Source organism: Microcebus murinus, chromosome 6 (assembly GCF_040939455.1).
Source record: "Microcebus murinus isolate Inina chromosome 6, M.murinus_Inina_mat1.0, whole genome shotgun sequence".
In the NCBI taxonomy this organism is placed as follows: domain Eukaryota; kingdom Metazoa; phylum Chordata; class Mammalia; order Primates; family Cheirogaleidae; genus Microcebus; species Microcebus murinus.
The window spans coordinates 34,711,547-34,731,475 of record NC_134109.1 but is presented as its reverse complement, the minus strand read 5'-3'; the positions used below and the strand labels follow the sequence as shown (position 1 = coordinate 34,731,475).

At 44.7% G+C, this 19,929-nt stretch overlaps 1 long non-coding RNA gene across 1 annotated transcript in view; it reads right to left on the bottom strand.

Moving 5' to 3' along the window:
- Nucleotides 1-19,929, bottom strand: part of LOC142871374 (uncharacterized) — a 67,697-nt gene that overhangs the window by 10,241 nt on the left and 37,527 nt on the right. The window contains exons 4-6 of the long non-coding RNA XR_012919623.1: nt 18,344-18,423; nt 9,668-9,848; nt 6,006-6,071 (exon numbers count right to left, since the gene is read on the bottom strand). This is a non-coding gene — a long non-coding RNA (uncharacterized LOC142871374). The remainder of the gene's footprint in view (nt 1-6,005; nt 6,072-9,667; nt 9,849-18,343; nt 18,424-19,929) is intronic.

The following is a 19,929-nucleotide window of genomic DNA, read 5'->3' as shown; positions in this document are numbered from 1 at the left end:
CAACCTTTGCAGTGTGCTAGGAGCTTGATGTATTGGAGAACAAAATGTTGGTAGCCCTTTAATGGGACTTCAGAGAAGCATGAAGAGTGACACCATGAGTGACAGCCTTCAAGAGTTGAGCAGGCTGGGTCACATCTGTGGCATGCTGTGGGATCTGCTTCCTGTAGCCAGGGCCACAGGCTCAAAAGTGGCAGTTTTCAAATTTTACATATACTTGACCCCAAAATGATATCAGGGTGCTTTTCAGGTGCTTCCCAACCTGCCCTATGAAAGCCCACCTATGACTACCTGGGGTGCCCAGCCATCCCTGTTGGCCCAGGACTGAAGGGGCTCCCAGGACTTGGGACTTTCAGATTCAAAACTGGGAAAGTCCCAGGCAAACCGGGACCAGTTGGTCACCTTTTAACCTGCATGACCAGTGGCAATTTATCTTGTCTTTACTCCCTTGGCCATATTAATTATCTTTATTTTTTATTATGTTCTTCTTCCTTAATCCCCCAGCCTCCTCTTCCCTTTCTCTTGCTTTCAGACTTCTGTCTGTGATTCACGGGACTGTCTTGTCTCCAGGTGTCTCAGGAACCACAGTTTGACACCATCTGGGATGGGGACTGGTAAACGCAATGTGCCTGCTAGGTGCCTGGTTACTGCTGAGGGTTTGCAACTAAATTAGTTGGGGACCCATCAGAACCACTGCTGGCTCACACGAGGCAAGAAAAGGCTATTTCATAGCCCTCCTCTCATGTGAGGTGAGGCCAGGGCAGGGAACAGTGTGTCTAAGAGTTCGTGCACTGCTTAAGTCTAAAGCATCATTCACGCTGTCAGCGTTCTGGAAAAGCCGATTGTTAACTGAGGCATAAGCAGGGCCAGGTGAATGGGGACCCCACAGAGGATGCTCGAGTGCTGCCAGGTGTGACTGATGGGCCAGCCGTAGCCATTTGCTGACTAAGCAAATTAATGAAATGACAGCAGGCATTTCTGTTGAGATAAATCTTCTTGCTGAGACAAGCAAGTGTTTAGAAAAGCCATTCAAGGTGCAAGTTGCTGGAGGACACTGCTAGCCTCTGCCCCAAATGTCATGCCCTGGAGGGGCTGAAATCTATTTTACTTGCCTCACTCTAGATGACAGAATCTCTTTGGTAAAGCCTCAGACCCAGCCCTTCACATAAATGGGAATACTAGTCCTCTCCCTGCTTATATGTCAGAAATAAGAGAGGAAGGACAAGATATTGGACAGACCTAATAATCTGTGCAACTGCCTGTTTGTTCTGGCAAGTCTAGGTTTGAAGGTGGCACTTCTATTGATGAATATGACATCTTAATAAGAATAGACAAGCCACACAATGGAGTTCAGCCAGGGTGGAGGTGCAGGGGGAGTTTTGAAATCCACTATAGGTCATCCTTTAACAAATTACTCATGCTCAGAATACCCCATAGTTCTAAAATGCTACATGTCATCCTTTTGTGTTATCAAAGGGTCCCCTCCCATAAATTTATGACTTAAATACATGCGTAAAAAAGAGTTTGAGTTTTTCATATAGTCTTGCTATAAACCATATTAAAATCCACTCTCTTCCATATATATATATACATATATATATACACACATTTTATATATATTCAATCATATACATATATGATCAATTCCTAACACTCAAGAACTCCTAATTTAATGTTTTCTAAATAAGAACTATCAGGTTTGGATGATCAAATTCTTGTGGGTAGAAATAGTACTTTAGAATGATACAGGTCCTTTTCTCTAATAACAGAAACACAGTTATATTTATGGAAAGTTAAAGAAATATTGTGGGGTATCTGCTCTCTGTGTCTGTCCTATATCCCATAAAACTCTGGAAAGGTTGTGTGTCAGTCACCTTTCTCTGTTTTCCTTGCCTCTGAGGGGGATGGATGATTGATCTAGGGGTGGATTGGTCAAGCAGAGCCCAGTCAAAATCCAGGTACAGCACAGGGAGGGGATTCCTCCCTCTTCCTGGGATTGCTAGGGTTTCCTGAACTTATACTGCTGCCACAAAGAGGGAGCATGAATGAAAATAAAGCCAAACAAGCCAATGGAGCTAAGAGATTGTGTGGGGTTGAATAGTGGCACACAAAATATTCATGTCCATTTGGAACCTCAGAATGCCCAGATGGAATTAGTTATGACAAGGTCATACTGGACTAGAATGGACCCTAACCCAATGGAAAAGAAAAAAGAACTACAGAGACACACACAGAGGGAGTGTGCCGTGTGACAATGGAAGCAGAGATCAGAACGATGCCTCTACAAACCAGGGGACACCAAGGAATGCTGGCAACAACCAGAGTCAAGGCAAGGAAGAGGTGAAGTCAAGGCAAGGAAGAGGCGAGGAAAGAGCGTCCCCTAGAGCCTTCAGAGAGAGCATGGCTCCACTGACACCTTGATTTTAGACTTTTGGCCTCCAGAACCATGCGAAAATAAATGTCTGCTTTGTGGTTGTTTTGGTTTTTAAAAAACAGTAGTAAAATATATGTAATACAAAATTTAGCATTTTGACTGTTTTTATGTGTACAGTTCAGTGTCATTAAGTACAATCACATTGCCATATAAAAATTTATGTTGTTTTAAGCTGCCACGTTTGGGAACTTTTTAACAGCAGCCCAAGGAAGCTAATATAGAGATGGAGAGAGACAAAGAGTCCTAATGATATTGTTTGAATGCTTGGATCCAACTGCGCCTGAATTCCGGTGACTCATTGACAGGAGGCAATAAATGTCATTTATTTGCTTCAATTATCTTTTTGAGTGGGTTTCTTTCACTTCTGTCACATAAAGGAATCCTGACTAATACAGATGGGGCAGGTTGGTGGCAAGTGTTTTTATTACCATTCCATAAATTAAGGTCCTGACCCTGCAAGAGGAACTCAGAGAGGCCTCACTCAGAGTTATACCCACTTCTCCCTTGATTCCAATTGTCTGACCATGTGAGTACTCATGCCCAGTGTGGCATTAATAAATAACAAAATATTTTGGACTGTGAGCCAAGTCCAAAGGCAGAAATTAAGGAAGAGCTTGCAAAGTTATAGCCTGATTAGAAAAAGCCTCATTAAAATGTTAGGTTGGGGGTATATAGAAGTGAGGTGAGAATCAGGAAATAAGGTGAGAACATGGTGTATCTCAGAGAACTACCCAGAAAACTCCTCCGTGCACATAGCAGTTCAAGGCAGTTCTGGGTCTTACTTCCAGGTGATGAAATTGATGATGCATGGCAAACAATTAATTTCTGTTAAATACCAGCTAGTTAATGAAAAATATTTTCAAGTCCAGGACAATCTGGAGAAGGATGTACTTATAAATGGCACTGATATTTAGCCAACCAACCATGTCCGTGGCAACATTTGAATTTAATGGGATTGGTTGCTTTATATTAATTAAGTACAGATTGACTGCTACCTAGATTTGTTGAGATTTCATACAGGTGATTATCTAATAATGGGAGAGCTGTTAAAACTCATGCCATGAATCCTCTAAGAGCCAGACGATATTAAGCAGGAAATGAACAGCTATGTTGAAACACAGTCAAATGGAGTAAAAAAAAAACAACAAAATGAGATTTGGATATATGCAGTGGAAAGGCGAGGGTCAGCACTGCAGCTAGGCCACTGCACAGGTAGATGGTGAGTGGTCAAAATGAGCTCTCCCCTATTTCAGGGACATTGCCCAGGTCTGAGTGGGATAGGTGAGATCAGAAATAGGGTATTGGCTAATTATTAGACCACTACCCAGCAAGACTGTCATTCAGCCTGTGAACCAAGAGTAATGAATCGTTGCAGCTTTCCATGAAGCTAGATTAAATGGCACACAGTGTGGATACAACCGAGGTCATAGATTCAATATTGGATATGTGGGAAGGAGTAGGTCAAGACCAAGCTCCACAACTTGAAAGCTGAGTGACCTTGGGCAAGTCTCTGATCTTTATTATTCTGCAGCTATAAAATGGAAACTCAAATCTTAAAAGCTGGGTGTGATGGTGTGTGCCTGTAATCCTAGCTACTCGGGAAGCTGAGATGGGAGGATCACTGAGGCCAGGAGTTCAAGATCAACCCGGGCAACATAGCAAGAACTTATCTCTACAAAAAGTAAATATATATATATATATATATATATATATATATATATATATATATGTGTGTGTGTGTGTGTGTGTGTGTGTGGTGGCGTATGCCTGTAGTTCCAGCTACTCTGGAAGCTGGGGCAGGAGGATCAATGGAGCCCAGGAGTTCCAGGCTACACTGTGAGCTGTGATCATACCACTGTTAGCCTGGGCAAGAGAATGAATGGGTATCTATCCAATGGAAAAGAAGTCATTATATAAAAAGAGATAACTTCATGTATGTTCATTGTATCACTATTCACAATAGCAAAGATATGGAACCTCAGTGTCCATCAATGGAGGATTAGATAAAGAAAACGTGGTATATATACACACAGTGGAATACTATTCAGCCATTAAAAAAGAATGAAATCATGTCTTTTGCAGCAACATGGATGAAATTGGAGGCCATTATCTTAAGTGAAACAACTCAGACATAGAAAGACAAATACTGCATGTTCTCACTTACAAGTGGGCTAAGTAGTGTGTACACATAAAAGGAGTGTATGGAATGATAGAAAATGGAGACTTGGAAGGGTAGGGGGGTATGAAGGGGTTGAATGATCAGAAATCACTTAATAGGTACAATGAACATTACTCCAGTGATAAATACACTAAAAGCCTTGACTTCACCATTATGCAACATATCAAAGTAACAAAATTATACTTGTACCCCATAACTTTATATAAATAAAAAATTTAAAAAATGGGAACTAACAGTGGATTTTCCCAAGGCTCAGGTATTACAGTGGAGGCCAAATGTTTTGTGAATTCTCAAGCCCTAAGTGCTGGAGACTGTCAGGCTTGTTCTTAAGGGCCAGGTGAGACTGCCCTGAGCCACAGACACAGGCTGCTTGTCTAACCTTGGTTTGCCTCCTGCCGGCAGGCCGCTAGCGTGATAGCCCTTGCCACTGGGTTGACAGCAATTTGGTGAGATTTGTCAAAGCTGCTCTAGGCCTATGTCTCCCGTGTGACTTGGCTGTCTTCTCATTACCAACTTGGCTTTGTTCTGTTCCTCCCCTGGCACCAGGCCATTCCCATTTGGTTTCTGATCTACTCTGCCCTGGATTTTTGGTTTCTGGCTCTCTCCTCAGAATGGCTGACACACAACCCGGCAAGGACCAAGTCCAATGCCCAGCCTCCCACTGGTAACCCAGAAGGGCCTTGGGCTCTGTCTCAGCCAAGTCCCATCCTGTGGATGACAGACAAGAGCATGTGGAAAGCAGGGCCTGACTTGCATCCCTCCCTGGGGCTGGAGAGGTAGCACCTTGTGCATCTCCTGCTGTGGACAGACAGAGGCTCGATGTTCACTGCAAAGCCCACCACATGTACACTAATGACCCCAAAAGCCAGCAGGGGGTGGGTGATGGGAGTAGGTGGTGGGGGATGATCGAGAGGTCCTCCACATCCTGGGGAGCCACATGACCACCTGCACCTCCAGATCTGAGTTGCCCTGCAGTATTCAGAGGAACTAGGAGGCTAACCCACATTTCCCGACCCAGATTCTCCCACCAAGAGTATCTGTTCATTTGGCTGAATAAAGGCTCAGAAAATGATACCCAGCTTCACACAGTGGTATTCAAAGGAAGGTGCATGACTGTGCCCTTTCCTAAATCAAGTCACACTGCCTGTGTCCTTGTCTCTTCCCCAATTCCTGGGACTCTGCTCCTCCACCCTTGAGGAAATGTGAATTTTCATCAGACAGGAAGGCTAGAGTCATCAACTGTGAAATTGCTCCCTGAACACCTTCAATGCCTAGTCATATGCACTATTTAATTTACTTTTAATATCACAGATTTTTTAAGTGCCACAAAGCTACAGCTCAGCTAAAGATAAGTTTACGTCAACGCTTGTTTAGAATGGATTTTTGCAAAATTACCTTGAGTATCTGAGCAATTTCTCTCCAGACAGCTGCAGGCTCTCTTGTTTGATGCTGAGCAGTTTGCTGTAAATTAATGCAACATTTTACTCTGCTTTTAGGTGATTATCTAGCTATTTGATGTTTGAATTCACTCATGTGTTTTAAGATTCCAACAAGGAAGAAGAGGAGATCTCACTTTACATCAACACCTATGAGATTGGTGCCACGCAAGTTCATCTACACAGCATGCTTTATTAATTCTAATCACAACTCAGAGAGGGGTTTTATTGTTCCCATTTTGCAAATAAGTAACTGAGGCTCAAAAAGGTTAAGCAACTTACCCCTGGCTACAATTAACCCAGAATCAACCCAGGTCTCTTTGTCTCAGAGGTAACATTCTTTCCATTATTTCTTTGGTTTGCCTCTTGGTGCCTAAAACACATGGCTGCTCAAAAAATGTGGGTTAAGTAAATAAATGCAAGATCACCTGTCTTTACCAGTTCTGTCCGACACCCAGCGAACTCCCTTGCTCACAGAGCTTTCAGTTTGCTACGCCTACCCACACAACAATAAAAACTGAGCTCTCAGTGAGGGCCTTGGAGGACCCCAAAGCGGAGGAGGACCTCCTAAAGTCTCAAAGAGTCAGTTGTTTCTTTATTTGATTTGCTATTTTATTTGCTTTATAAGACAATGGGAATTCACTTACCATTTATTTGAGTATCTATTGTGTGCCAGACTTTACAATAGGTACTTTGTTTAAAAAATTAGTAAAAGATGGTTCCTGAAGAAGATGCCACAGTCTGGAAGGCCCGAGAGGTAGTACGGAGACATGTAATTAAAATGTGTTGTGATCACTGCTCCAACACTTGACATTTAAGTTTGGAGAATGTACATGAAACACAGAAAAGCCATTGGAATTGCAGAGTTATACATCCTGAATAGGACAAATTGAATCTACTCTGGTTAAATTTTCTTTCCTTTGCTTTCTTAGCATTAATTATCATCTCAGCCTTTGCATGACATTCGTTAACTGAGGCCACCGTTATTGCTTGTAGCTGACATGCAGGATCTATGTAATTTTGATGTTTTTCTGATCTGTCAGTGCTGACGTGGAGGAGGAATCAACCAGCCTTAGTTTGGGGATATCTAGCTCAGCCCAGTCCCTTCAGGCTCCCAGGGGCAGGTGCAGAAACTCAGAAGATACCACGAGCTCGCCAGGAGAAGGCAGAAAGTGAAAGGTCACCAACTCCACCTGTCTCCTTTGGGAATGTCCCTTCCCCACCCACCTCCTGCCCCAACCTTTTGCAAAGAATTTACTCCCCCACCCCCACCTCCTTTACCTACTTGTAATATTATACTCAAGTTTCAAGTTCCAGCCTAAAGATTTTAAACTTAACCTTGCCAGTGTGGAAAGTTCTAAAAGATGTTTGAGCAGAGATCTGATGTGATAAACGTGGTCTTTTGGGAAGAGGAATCTGCCATTTGGGAGATGTTTTAAAAGTCTAGACACAAAGTGGTGAGAAACTAGACTAAGGCAACAGCAGAAGGGGCAGAAATAGCGTCCATTCTTGGTCCTTATGAAATCCTTGACTAGTGAACCCCAGGCTGCTTTTCAATATTATTAATTAGACTGGGCTCTGTTTAACTATATGCCCTCTCTTTCTTTTATAATTGCTCCTTTACTTGTCTCTACCATTAGCATGCAAGTCCCCTAAGGGCAGGCTCTGGTCTGCCTTATATATCGCTGGCTCTCCAGAATCTCACACTGTGTCCGACATGTGGGTGCACAATGCATACTTGTCGGATAGATCGCTGAGTGCACAGTGATGTTATGGCAGTCCTAGAAGATGCCTTATTTGGAAATCACTTCTAAACTGAAAGAGGGACCTAATTTTAGAGATGCCCTGAGCCCATCATGCTACCCCCATCTCCATCAGTGAGTTTCTTTTTTCCTTTTTTTTCCTTAAGAGACGGTCTCACTCAGTTCCACCTGTGAGTTTCAAGCCAGGCCCTCCTTAAATCAAAGTAAAGGACAAGTCAGGCAAATTTGTTTTTTGCTGTTTTAATTTTCTCTTGAGTGATTTTAGCCCTCTCGGTCACTTGGAGATCACAAAGTTTGACAACTTGTCTCCATGCCTGTTTTGGATGTTAATTATATCTTTTTTTCTAATGACTTTACAATTCCCATCGAGGCACTGGCAGGGTTCTGGCAAAGGGTCAAAGGAGCAGCCTGGCAATCAGTGTGAGCATCATCATTTATTTCCTGCTTAGACTCTCAGAAAGTTCACCAGTTTCCCGAATACACAATCTCTATACCAGAAAAAAGAAAAAAGAGTAAACCACTTGACTCACATGGGTGTCATAGCCACGTCCCTTCATAGAGCCAAGAAAGTGGCAACTTTTTAATACTAGCCTCATCAATTGATATTTCTTTTCTTTTCTTTCTTTCTTTTTATTTTTTTGAGACAGAGTCTTACTCTGTTGCCTGGGCTAGAGTGCCGTGGTATCAGCCTAGCTCACAGCAACCTCAAACTCTTGGGCTCAAGAGATCTTCCTGCTTCAGCCTCACAAGTAGCTGGGACTATAGGCATATACCACCATGCCCAGCTAATTTTTTCTGTATATTTTTAGCTGTCCAAGTAATTTCTTTCTATTTTTAGTAGAGATGATGTCTCACTCTTGCTCAGGCTGGTCTCGAACCCCTGAGCTCAAACGATCCACCCACCTCGGCCTCCCTGAGTGCTAGGATTACAGGTGTGAGCCACCGCACCTGGCCCAATTGATATTTCTTAAGACTCTGTTTCAAGGCTGGCTCTTCAATGGCTGAGGAAGCGAATGTCAGAGGAATCATGTATTGCATAGCAATAACGGCCAGTGTGTATTGGTTTCTGACTATGTGCCTGCTTATTTGCAAGTGTAGACTCATTTCATTATCAAAATAACACTAGGAGATGGGTGCTATTATTACTCCCATTTTACAGTTGAGGAAACTGAGGGTAGTTGACTTGGCAAGACCTGGCCCTCTCTCATATTGGGGCGTCTCCCTAGGGCCACACATTCATTGGTCAAATGTAGAAACTTCCCTGGCAGAGGCTCACTTGTACCTAATTAACTGCCGGAAACACCCACTATAAGAAATACTCTCTCACCTAGTATAAACACAGGAAGATAAGGGCTCCTTCACAGATCTCCTGCTAGGGCTGCTTGGATCTTCTGAGTGATCCTGGTGGGTGGCAGAAGTGTGATCTACTCTATGGAGTAAGCACCCCAAAGGGTAGGCCCATGGGCATTTGCCTCAATAGAGCCCGTGACTTAATTGGCCTCTGGGTTTCAGAAACTAGGATTTTAGCAGTTAAGGTCTGGCTTTAATCTGCTAGGCACTCTGCTTTGTCTGATCTGACTGCCCTGCACATACCCCTCAGGGGCTCCCTACTGTCTATTAAAATGCCCATATTCTTTTTTAAAAAACAATTTTAAAAAGTGATGTAACACACGCTGGATATTTCATGAGACATACTTGTTCAGGTTATCAAATAATTCCAAAGTGACCACCTTTGTCACTACCACCCAGGTCAAGCCATACAGCATTGTGTAGAGAACATGATTATTGGCATCCCCTGACCCCATAGAGAGAGGACATTAGGCAATATGGACCTCTCAAAGGAAATGTCAAACCTCACCTACAAAGCAGTCTTGCAGAAAACATTGAACCCCAATCTGTTGAAGGTCTAGCTTGAACTGCCAGTTTATGCAAAATACAGAGAGAAGAGGAACACACTGAATGTTCTAGAGAGGCAATCAGCAACATCCAGACTTGGCGAAACTCTATGGGATGGATGATGTAGTTTCTTCAACAACAAACTGCAAGAAAAAAGCGAGGAGAAAACTATTTAAGAAATCTATCAGCCTAGTTTGTATCCTGGTTTGAACAAACCAACTATAAAAAACATTTATGAGACAACTGAGTACTGAGTGAACATTTGATGATATTAAGGAAAGTTCTTTAGATGTAATAATTATATTGTGCTTATATTAAAATAAAGAGTCTTTATCTTTTAGAGATGCATACTGAAGTACATTCCTATGAAATGATATGCTTTCTGGGATTAGTGCATTCCAAGAACACCATTCACTGCAAACACCATTATGTCATCACCATCTCTTTTTCATTTTCATTATGATCATCACAGTCATCATTGTCTATTTCTCAGTGTCATTATATGCATGTAAATGAGCTCAGAGTCATACAATGAAAATAGGCATTTCTGGGGAAGAAAACGATCTGAGAATCACAGTGAAACAATGGCTGAATTAAGTCAGAAGTGATGTTATTTAAAAGCAAACATGAAATTTGGGGGCAGGGCAACAGAAAGCATACCTATACTATTGGAAGGGGTGATTACACTTAATCTTGGGCTATGGTATTTTGAAAAGAAGGTGCAGCAATCCAATCAGTCCCGAGAAGAGTCATGGAAAATAAAGGAATGGCTTCTAACCTTATGGTTACCTGGGTATTTTCTCCTGGAGAAAGAGGAGACCCCATTAGGAAGGCTGGCAAACAAAAGCAGCAAAGTGAAATGGGGAATCTAAACTCAGTTCCTAACCATAGCCATGCCTCTCTATCAACTCAGAAAATTAAAGAAGACAAAATGGGTCTCATTAACAGAGTTCAATTAAAAGAAAACTGTGCCCGTGAGCACAAGCCAGAACAGGCTCTCAAAAGAGGTAATTGAGCCTCCATTGGCTCATATCTTTTAAAATAGAAAAATTCCCCATTTCTCCTCCATGATCTAAGCACAGGTGCACTTGGGGACATTTGGCTGAACCAGGAGATTTCCGACTTTAACTCCCATCACTCCTAACGTTGTCTCTTGCCTACAGCTTACATATTACCCAAAGTGGCACTTTCAGCCTCCCTCCCCCTCCCCCACAGGAATGCACATGGAGTAATTTTTATAGGAGCAGGTGTGATTTAGCAGCCACTTGCTGGGTTCACAGATGATCAGCCCAAAGCTGAGGCTGCTGGCTGCTGGCTCTGGCCGTGGGACAGAGAAATTGGCTCACAGAGTGTGGGGGTCACATCATGTTTCTTCCATCATCTAAGCCGTTATGGACAATTCCACTTTTCACTCTCTGAGTGCTATTAAACCCCGGGTTGCTCAAGGCAGGTCCCATTGCCTCTCTCCTCAACCCCTTTTTATAAAGAATTTTGGATTGCAAATGTCCCAATAAATCTCTGAGTCTGACCCTTTCATTTTGTAGATTAAAAAAACTGGGGCCCCAAGAATTGACCTGCATGGCCACGCACTGGCAGGTTCCTGCTGCTACCTCAGCCACCTCCTTTCCTGTTTCAACAGTCAAGGAATGGAAGATCAACTCTTAGGAAGAGTGGAGATCAGCCCAACTCCAATCGCTGGCGAAAGACAAAAGAGTTTTGGAGAGCTGCAGGGTTATTATTTTTTCTATAAGTCTGCTGGGCTTAAAAGTAAAAGGGACAGGATGGCTCCATTGGAGTGAAGGACAGAGTGCTAAACTTCTGGGAAACCACATCTGGCAAATTCCTCCTTTCCTATCATGTATGGACTAAAGTGGCAACAGAGTAGGAGTTACACCCACCTTATACCTGTCACATTAATTTTTTCATTTATATATGTAGAAGGACCCACTATGTGCTGGTGCTGTGCTCAGTGCTGTGATAAACCCAAAGATAAATACAGACAGAAGGGACATATTTCTAGGCGATGCAAGCACATGGACACCAAGCAGTCCTATCCTTGTCCCTGGGACCACTGGCAAAACTGGGGCATTCCAGGACACCCATTTTTGGACCATGGATATTACATCTATTTCAGCTACTTACTTTAGTTTTTTCCCTCCTTCTTCTTAGAATCTTAAGACTGCAATGGACCTTGGAGATCACCTAGCCCAACCCTCTTCATTGCAGGGATGAATACACTGAAGGAGGGTAGTGGGTGTGCTAAATGGATTCCCCATGTCAGCATGGGGCCTGGGCCGAAATGCTCCCCATGGTGAACAGCCCCATCCTCTCTGGGCACAGAACATGAGCCGGGCTCCTTCTCTCCCAGTCCTTCTCTCTTGGATCTGTGTCAAGGGCCAAGACCCAGTGCAAAGCTGGTTTTTAAGCAGAAACCTGCTAAATGTGGACACACTGAATTATTCATAGTTGGGGTCATAAATAATGTATTGGGTGTTAATATCAGATTTATAAATGCATCCATAACCCTAGGGGTGATTAGTCACTGTTATGCACCACCCAGAGGGAACAGATTACCTGGCTCTAGTGTCCTTGCCTAACTCCTGTCCTTGGAGACAGCTCCCCTGCAGAGCACTGTGCCCATCCCATCTCTGTCAGTCTGATGCCACACAGCAGATGTCTGGGCTGAGAACTAGGACTGCAGAGCCCCAGTGTGCTTGCAGCCACTAGCCCGCGACACTAGCTGCTCTATTAAGCACCCGGCAGAGTGGTGTGATGCCTCCAATGTGTCTCTCCGGTGCCAAGGCAGAGAGCAGCTGCTTGACACTAAGACTAAAGGTCTTGTGATAGCACCCCAGGATCCTCAGGCCCTCTCACTACTTACTACTCTCCGCCTGGCAGTTTTAGAGAAGCCGCCTAGATGGCATCATTTTAGGTTGACAATTCATAACAAAAGCATTCTCTCCAGCCATCTTTTCGTACCCATTTCACTGCTGTACGAAGAAAATCAGGGAAAGTGTAGGTTGTTATTTGAAGGTCAGACACTGAATTTCCTAAGGAGGTGATATGAGGAGACAGTAGTCTCTAACAGATTGTCCAGGACTAACATCCTACCAGGAAGGAACTAGAATGGGAGATACTGATCCAAGAGATGGCAAAAGTAATCGAGGCTTTGACTTGGTCCAAGCCAGGATAGGGGAGGTGAGGCAAGAAGTGGTTATATCTGTAAGGTGGAAGGATACAGAAAACGAGGACAGGAGGAGGGGGAGAAGGGAAGAGAGAGGGGAAAAAGGGAAGGATGTGGTAGCCAGGACCCTGGACCTCTGTACCTGTGGCTATCTCACTCCTGAGGCAGCAGCAGGCCCCCTTTGAGGTCTCTGTCTAGGAACAGAGGATAAGGCCAGGGAGAAGAGCACACCTGAGAACACCTGGCTGTCGCCAGAGCTTTTTACAGGACTCTGCAGCCCAAACCAAACACAGTATAAAGGTCCTTCTTTTTCTCTTGTCCCTAGGCTCAAAGTCCACCTTTGATCTTCAAAGTCTCACCCCTTGGGGCGGGAAACAGCAGTGCCTCACTCCAGAAAAGAAGTTGGGGAGCCCTTGAGCTCCTCCTAGGGACCAGAAGGAGCCTTAACAGCATGGGGGAGACACCCCCACACAGCGTGCTTTGTCCCTGCCTCAGAGCAGGGCATGGGGTGAGATTGGAACTCTAGTGCCTGGTGATAAGGATGGGAGCACCCGCGCAGGTCGGGAGGTCCCCTGCTGGCCACTGGAGAGGGGCGTGGGGGTAGAATGGCCTCTCACCCAGGCGCACCACTAAGTGATGCCACAGGCCCCAGACAGGGCTTGGCCAGGGAACAGGTGCGCGTGTGAGGCGGCCTCTGCGGCACCCACTCCTGACTGGTGTGAAAACAATAACACAATTGCATTATTACAAGGGGGGCACTGACATGTTGATGCAAATGCTCATTTCCGACAAGAATGAGAAAATGGAATGGCTCAGAAGGGAGCGGAGAAGTGCCCAGGGAGTAATAGCTGTTATGCTGTTGAAGAGCTTCAACAATGGATAACTCTGCTGTGATTTCATCAGCCAAAAACCAATTAACCCCCGTGGAGCCATCTACCACACTGTGGCTAGGTGGTGGGAATGCCTCTAGCGTCGCCTGCACTTCCCCTTCACCAGCTAAGCATTAGAGCTGGGATGCTTCCAAGGAGAGAAATATCCATGAATGTGGATTTCATGAGGCCACACAATCCGATAGGTGATGCCTGCAGTCTTCCGACAGCCACCAGTGCAGCCCCTCACAAGGACTAGGGCGGCCCAGGGAGTCAGCCAGACTGTCTGATATCACCCAGCCTGGGTAGCAGGAGAAGCAGCAAGAGTGTCTTGGACAGACCGAGCCCAGGATGCTTTCAAGAGAAAGCACTCCTTTCCCAGCCCCTGCTGCCTAGGGGTCTGCATTTTACCAAGTGGCTCTGCTCCCTTCCCTCTGGGGAGAAAGCTGATGGGCCCAGAAGAGGGCACCTGGCCCAAGCACAGCCAGGCCATGAGCCTGCTCAGACAGAGGCCCAGCAGAAAAAGATGGCCATGGGCCATCAGATTCCCTCTCCTGTCACCATAAACTAGAGAATGTCAGAGTTGGGGAGGTGGAGCTGAGGTCGTTGAGGTTGGAAAAGGCCATGATGGGCCATGCAGGGCAGAGCAGAAACCATGAGCACACAGAGGAGGCAGCTGGAGAGGGGGGACAGGGAGAGAGAGAAACAGAGAAGAGGGGTGCTGAGAGGAGACAGGTGGCCTTGGGGAGGGTGGGGGGGACAGCAGCTGCTCCCTGATCTCACCTCCCTTGGATGCTGTCAGCACTCACAGACACACACCCAGCTTCTCTCCACACGATCTCCGCAGTGACCACCCCACCCTGCCTTTTCTCCAGTTGATGTGAATTCTTGCAACCAAAAGTGCTTCAGTGAAAGAATGTGGCCAGAGAAAGAAAGAACCACATGCCAAACAAAGCCAGGAAAACCTTATTCAAACATCAAGAGAAAGCCCCTGGTCATAAGAACAGGATCCAGACTAGGCAAGGGGGCTCTAGGACAGACCCTCTCAAACAATCTGTGGTCATGCCCCCTTCTCCCCTTCCAATCCATTACAGACTCATTGTCTAATCCATAAAATGCAATAGAAATGTGGCAATGTCAAATTGTCATAAAAACTTTTGCCACTTACTCAGGAGTCTCCTTGGAGGCTGGTAACATGTTCACAGACTGGATCAGTCCACAGACTGCACATCGTCTGTGAGATTGTCATATTGAGGCTGAGAGTCCAAGGCTCATTGTCATTGGCTACCAGCTACTTGCTGGTGGCGGAATAAAGTTGAATTTAAGTGGTGACTCTCAACCTGGGCTGGCATTGCCCCTCCCACCGCCAGAGGGACATAAAACAGAATTGTCCCCTGACAATGCCGGAAGCAGCCCTGTTGAGGAACACTGGTCTGAAGCTCTGAGATCAGGGAGGAACCCCATCCTCTGCAGGAGCTCCTCAGCAACCCCTGCTCAGACGGCCTACTTTAGCCAGCATTTCTGCCTAAGAACAAGGAGACACCTGGGCAGACAAAAGGGTGTTGGAGAGGGAGCACCAGGCTCAGAGCCAAGCAGGGCCGGAAGTGCCCAGGGACAGAGAGATAATGTAACCTTTGACAAACTGCAGTGGCTTAAGAGTTGTCAGCTCAGACAGAACTGCCTACATCCATTTAATTAGATTTTAATTTCTCTTTACACATTTGGTTTTCAAAGATTCTAAGAAGTAATTATTTCCAGTATCAATCGACTAGGAGAAACAATCCCCAACTTAGAATAAGCAGCTTAGGGAGGTTTGTCTCATCCCTGTTCAAACACGGGCGCCTTCCAGAAGCTGCTCGCTGCATGGCGTCCCGCTGAGACGGGTAGCTGGCAGAGATGCCGACACCTGGCAGGGGCGGAGGTGTGAGGGCGGGGAGATCTCTTGTGCCTTTGTTACTTCTCAGAGTCTGAGGGTAACAAAAGAAGGAAAAGAAACTCAAAGTGACGGCCTGATGTGCCATGCCGTTTGAAAATTTGGGTGTAGAGACATAAGCAACAGTGCCTTACTCATCATCCAGTGTTCATGCTTTGATGAAAAGTGCGATCCACTCTCTCTAGAATACCTTTTGGAAGCAAGTCAGTCACCTTGTAATGGAACCCACATTATAGGCCACATCCTCAGTTCCCTTATTTCGAACCCAGAACACTGAAGAACCACCCCAATCAACACCACAGAGGTTGCCTCTGATAGAATTAGTTAAAAGAAAGAAAGAAACAAGAGACAAACAAATTCAGTGCAGTTTTAGTAATTCTTGCTGTGCACGTGACCTCACAATTGCAAGGGTGGCTGTCTCTGTAAATAAGCCATTTTAAAGTTCACTTGAGGGGATGATACAGCAAGGGGTTGGTAGGTTGTAAAAATCAAGGACTCTGTCCACAGGCAGAGGTGATATTTGAAATATCTAACAACTGATCACAACAAGGTGTAGGTCAGTTAGAACGGAGCTAGGGGCAACCCTAGGCTCCCAGAGGACACCAGCCCTGCCTACAACACACATGAACAACCAACTGCCTCGATGGTATGCAAACACATATTTTTGTGGAATGAGATAACATTTCCAGAAATTATGTTATGCATGTATTAAAAAAACTGCTGTATTTCTATCAATGAAGAGCACTGTGGGGGACGTGTACCACACACCTATGCCGATGACACCAAATGTGGCTTCAGTGATGTGAAGACACGAACGTGGCAGATGCTTGTGAAAAGTTTATAATTGTTTTTTGGAATATGAGAATGGAAAAGGCAATGTTCCTAAATTAAATGACTACTTGGTGTGATGCATTATTTTAAATGTATATGTGTAACTAAATTGATAAGTTAATGTTAATATAAGTGTTCATTTTGTGATTATATTATCTATATTTCTAAAAGCTCATATGTCTTACATTGTCCAAAACTCTGTGGGACTCTTTTCAGTGGTGGATTTAGGGAATTTCTCTATGTTGGTACATAAGACATTTGATGACTGAATTCATGAAAGAAAGAATAAATGCACTTTAAGCGTATGTTAAAACCCTCCCAAATCTAAAGCATTAGAATCCACTGGGGAGCTGTAAAAAATAATGTCATTCAAATACCACTGTGGCCCAAGGGGACCAGAATTTCTGGAGGTGGTGTCCTGCCACTGGTATTTTGCAAAGTGCTTTCACTGATTCTATAGCACAGGTGGAGTTAAGTACCACTGCTGTGCAGGGCGATTTCACATGCCTACAATTACATCTCTTTTGGGAAGAGCATTCAGGCAGGTTAGTGGTTAAGAGCAAGGGCTCTGGATGTGTTCAAATCCTGACTTTTCCACTAACCAGTTGTGTGATCTTGTAAAAATTACCAAACTTTTCTGTGCCCCAGGTTTCTCATATGTAAAATTAGGAAGAAAGAGAGAGAGAGAACCACCACAGTAAGTACTTACTGTGAAGATGAATAAGGCAATACATTAAATGCTCTTAGAACAGTGCCTGGCACAAAATGGGAGCTCTCTTCATGCTAGCTGGCATGGTCCAGGGGGTGGGTGGAGCAGGGTGATTGCCACTGCCAGCCTGCTGGCATCTGTGTACTCTGCCGCTGCCGTGGTTCATCTTCTAACACAGCACTTCTTAAATAGAGGAGACCACAGGTGGGAAACCAGAGAGTGATGGGGCCAGAGAACCAGTTGCATGGCTTCAGTACAACGTTATATCTTAGCACCTGTCATGGCCCCTGATCAAGGAGTGGAAAGGGGAGGGCCAGATGGTATGTGGGGAAAATGGAGCCAACTCTAGCAGCCACCCCAGCCTCGAGACATGGGGCTGGGACATGTTTCTTCAGAGCATCTAAGCTCCAGACTCACACTTTCTGAGTGGCCATAGCTGCTGTGTCCATCCTCTGGTCAAGGACTCTGGGCACCATATTTAGAGAAGTCATGTAGCAGCCCCACAGGAATGACCCTCTGGGGCTACATGGTGTGAAACATCGCTCCAAGGAGACCCCAGGGACACTATGTTACACGTGTCGGTAGTTTCTTAGAACCATGCAAGTTGAAAGGTAGGATGTGTCCTGGGGGCTCAGGACAGCTCCAGGGGAGGGGTCTCCCTTCCCAGCCATAAGGCATAGCGAGAGGCTAGATAATTCAGCTGTTGGCAGTGTGGACTACTTGGGCTCTTCACTAAATAGCTGTAATCTTGGGCGAGATGTTTGACCTTTTTGTGCTCAGTTTCCTCATCAGCAAAGGGTCTTTATGAGGAGTAAATGAATCAGCATATGTGGAATATTTAGAACAATGTCTGGCACATGATAAGTGATATATAAATATTGGCTGGTATTTTTATGATTTTATGCTGTGAAGATTTCAGTTACCTATGAGATAAGGTATTCTTTTTTAAATTCAATTTTTCTTTTCTTTTAGATACCACTAAATCTCAAAGGGATAGGTCATTGTAGCATCTCAGATTCATGTCTGGTCCTTCTTATGTGTTTTAACAAAGAGCTTTTAGGAATATCATGATGTCCCAGAGTGTTGCCACTCCTAGAGTGTTACCAACTCACGGAAGTCAGCACAGAACCCACGCTGTCCGTTCCTGGTATGTTCTTCGGACATCTGTCATAGTGGATAAGACACGGTCCAGCTGTGGGGGTAAAACAGGACACAAAATTGTCTAAATGCAATCAAATGAAAGAGAGGTACAAACTATGGGAGATGGGAGGCCAAAGATGGTGGAAATCTCACTTGGTGGAAGGGTCATGTGAGGGTGGTCGCCCTTGAAGGTTGATGGGCTGCATTTCATCAGGTGGGGATAGGGGAGTAGGGAAAATAATTTCAAACTTTTTAGGTACAGGGAATTTCATGAGCAGAAATATGAAGATGGAGAAGGGCCAGAAGTCATCTAATTTGATTGATGTGTAAGGTCCAGTAGGGAAGAGTTGGAGTATAAGGTAGAGCAGGACTTTGTCATAAGAGACCTTAAATGCTGGGTGAGCAATTTGCACTTAATTTGTCAGTCAGTAGGGAGCCATTGAGGGTTTGGTAAAGGAATGTCTGATCACAGCTGTGCTTGCCGAAGAGTAATTATTCTCATAAGATGGCTCAGAAGGGAGAAAGATGGGAGGTAGGGAGACTGGAGGGGGAGTTGTCAGAATATTTCAGATGAGGATTAATGTGGGTTTAAACAAGGACGGTTATGGAGGGACAAGGTAATGGCAGAATCTAGGGGACATGGTAATTGATTGATCATTATGGGAAAAGGAACAATCAAAGATGAATCCAAGGTCACTAGCCCGGGGGAATAGAATGCTGATGGAGCATTTAACCAAAATAGTAAAACAAGTGGAGGGACAGTTTGGGAAGGCTGGTGAATGAGGGTTGAGGTGGCAGATAGAGCTGTAGGTAACACAGAGCTGGCAGACTGGAACTTGAAACTACATATTCCACTAGTGCTACAGCTGTGTTACTGCATCCTGTATCTGTAGCATCTTACTCTGCTTAACACATAGTAGGTGCTTCATACAGAGTGATCTCAGCTGGAGAGCGATCTCCATCAGTATGATAAGGGAAACTTAGAAGAGGCTTAGCACAGAAAGAGCAAAGTTTGAGAGCAGAACTACAAGAAGCATACACATACATTTAGGGACGGGGTATCTAGAGCCATGAGCCAGAGAGGAGAAAAGAGAAGAGCATTGAGAAGTAAGGTAATGCTGGTTGAGGAGATTCAGATGGAGGAGAATTTTGATAGAGAAGTAGTAAATATTAAAATAGAAAAGGTTAAAAATGCAAGATGAGGACTAAGTACCACAAACTGGGTGGCTTAAAACAACATAAATTCAGTCTCTCACAGTTCTGGAAGCTAAAAGTTCAAAGTCAAGGTGTTGGCAGGGCCATGTTTCCTCCAAAGCCTCTAGGGAATGATCCTTTTTGCCTCATCCTCACTTCTAGTGGACCCAGGCATTCCTTGGCTTGTAGCAGCCAGCAGAACTTCAGTCTTCTCGTATGAACATCTTCTCCCTGTGTGTGTCTGTATCTTTGCATGTAGTGACCTTATAAAGACACCAGTCATATTGCTGGGAGAGCCCACTATACTCCAGTCTGACTTCATCTTAACTAATTACATATGCAAATAAGGTCCACCCTGAAGTGT